The following is a 3120-nucleotide window of genomic DNA, read 5'->3' on the forward strand; positions in this document are numbered from 1 at the left end:
GAGTGAGTGCGTGAGGAGTGAGTGAGTGTTGGGGTGTGTGTGTGTATGTGTGTGTGTGTTTGTGTGTTGGTTGTGTGTGTGTGTGTGTGATGTGTGTGTGTGTGTGTGTGTGTGTGTGTGTGTGTGTGTGTGAGTTGTGTGTGTTGTGTGGTGTATAGGAGAGAGAGGAGAGAGAGAGTGAGAGGAGAGAGGAGAGAGAGAGTGAGAGAGAGAGGAGAGAGAAGAGAGAGATAGAAGTGGTGGATAGAGAGTAGATAGATAGATAATAGATAGTGTGTGGGGTATGAGATATATATATATTGTTTAGTATGTATGTTAATATATATATAGATTTGTATGGGTGGTGAGAGAGAGAGAGAGATTGTGTGTGTGTGTGTGGCGAGAGAGAGAGAGAGAGATTGTGTGTGTGTGTGGTGAGGAGAGAGAGAGATTGTGTTGTGGGGGAGAGAGAGTGATTATTGTTGTGTGTGGTGAGAGAGAGAGAGAGTAATTGTTTGTGTGTGGGAGAGAGAGCGGGATTAATTGCTTGTGTGGTGAGGAGAGAGGAGAGGTGAATTTAATTGTTTGTGTGTGGTGAGAGAGAGGGATTAATTGTTTGTGTGTGGTGAGAGAGAGAGAGAATTGTGTGTGTGTGGTGAGAGAGAGACGTATTAATTGTTTGTGTGTGGTGAGAGAGAGGGATTAATTGTTTGTGTGTGGTGAGAGATATGGATTAACTGTTCGTGTGGTGAGAGATATGGATTAATTAAAATAACAGGTGCATCATTGTCAATGTCAACATTTCTTTGATGCTTCCTGTAACTAATTTACACTTTCGTCGGTTGAAGTTTTAGCGATGTGGGTTTGATAACCTCTCATGACACAAAATCTTTGTCTTCATCTCTTGGTTAATTTACTTCAAACATTGTTTTGGGCCAATTTCAAGAATTTGTTAACGTTGATTTATCAATATCCTTTCAATCATTATCAACTCCATAATTGGCATTCTTAACACGACTATTTCAAGAAGATGCAGCAAACATACAGTCTATAGAATGGACTTTATATTAATACTTCTGGATTGTAAAAATCCTTGGTCACAAGGTAGTAGTACAGATGTGCATTAGGGGGCAAGTAGATGCAGAAAATATTACTTTTCACAAGAAATTATTTTCTAGTCTATGATACTAGCAATGAGCTTGTGCAGTTGGTACGAAGTGGTTGTTTGAACCAATAGGCATAATAAAGCATATATTCTTCAGACATCTTGGATGTTTGCTTTTCCAATCACTGCCAACTTCACCTTGTGTGTGCCTGCAGTATCACAGCACCCAAGTCAAGTAAGATTTTATTGAATAGGACATATATTTCAAGACTCCACTTCATGCAAATACCACCATAAGTAGCTTTGACAAATGGGTGATAAATACTTGGTTGAGTCCTTTGACTTGGATTACATTACTTTTTAACTTGTAAGAAACTGAATTTACCGTGTTTCACATGGAAAATTATAAATAAGAAAAAAAGTATACTGGATGTATTTTTGTATTTATTCATACGGTAGACTGCTAATTAAAGGGCTATTTAGTATATAATCACAATTAGAGTAATACATTTGAATTTGTTTACATTTTGACAGTGAGAAAGTGGTCTCATATCGAGAACTCATGCAAAGTAATAAAATACCCAAGTTTAGTTCATGACAGTAATAACCTTCAATTTTAGCAAGTAATGTGCATTGTGTAATATCCATTTTCAACACTACTGTAATGCAGGTATTATAATATCCTTTTTCAATTGCCAGGAAAGTGAGAAAGTATACCCTAATGCAGGATAACTCTGGTATTTTATTGCAGTGAAATATGAAAATACAAAGTGTACCACACTTAACGTGAATAAGCAAAAATATTAAAAGTCCAAGTTATTTCTTCTTTAATTGATGTACCAAGGAATGCAATATTTGCACAAATAAGTCTAGGATCTTACTGACTGCTAATCTGTATAACTGATATTTGAAGTAAAATTTTCCATGCATGATGTGTTAACATATTCAATTTCACTTCAACATGCTAATATGAATTAATTAAAAGAAACTAGAAAGAAAGTATTTGTCGTTGGAATAATATTTTCTCATGCATTAAATGGGAAATCACATATGCCATTTAAAATAGGCTTGAATGTCCTATGAACTAAAAAGTGCTTTTATTAGAGGAAGAAGCAAATAACTGTAAACATTATCTTTTTTCCCCAAAGGTGTGCCACAGAAACACTGGTCGCTCTGTGAGCATGATGGCCGATTTAATTCGAGTGTTGAAAGCATTGCAGGTTGGTGGTGCTGCAAATAAGGCCTATGGTTAGCAGAAACTTTTCCATCACAGGTTTTTAGATGTTTTACACCATTATGCTTCTTAAATTTCAGCAACCAACCTTCTGAATATTGACACGTGCCATCAATATTTAGTTCATGGTGTGTTCTAGCTTGTTTCATGACCAACAAACCAGTCAGTGGCATATGCATTCAGTTCTTGTCCAATTCACTCCATTAGCACATGGTCAAGATCTTTGTTTTTTGAGTTAAGTAGTGTTTACCTATTTTTCTTTAGTTTTTGGTCATTGTCGTTATAATATTCAGTAACTTGTGTCTCTTTTTCTTTAAATCATAAACTGTGGTAGTTCCAACACCAATGACCCAATGACCGACCACGCCAAGCTTCTGCAGTAACCTTTCTGATTATTATTAGCTTCCTTTCCTATTTTCAGTGATCCTAGGGGATCTGCAGTTTCTCTTTGACAATTTTTCAAGTGAAATTACAATCAGAAAATAAAAAGCAAAAACAAACATTTTGTGTGAGCCTACAAGCATCGAGCCAATTGATACCTGTCACTCTGGCTTTCAGTGCTGAGTCCACTGTTAATTGGTAAGCGGGTATGGAGTGGCAGCAGCAGTTTGTGCACAAACAATCTGGTATGTAGAGATGAATGACCTCCACAAAAAATATTGGTGATATGAATGATAATATATATGATTACCAAATTATATATATAAATATTAATATAATATATTTTATATTTATATTTATATTATATTTATATTATATTTATTGTATATTATATATTATTTTATATATATTAATATTTATA

The sequence above is a fragment of the Penaeus japonicus genome, unplaced genomic scaffold (genome assembly GCF_977035675.1).
Source record: "Penaeus japonicus unplaced genomic scaffold, GWHDUDI00000001_assembly GWHDUDI00000004, whole genome shotgun sequence".
Taxonomy (NCBI): Eukaryota; Metazoa; Arthropoda; class Malacostraca; order Decapoda; family Penaeidae; genus Penaeus; species Penaeus japonicus.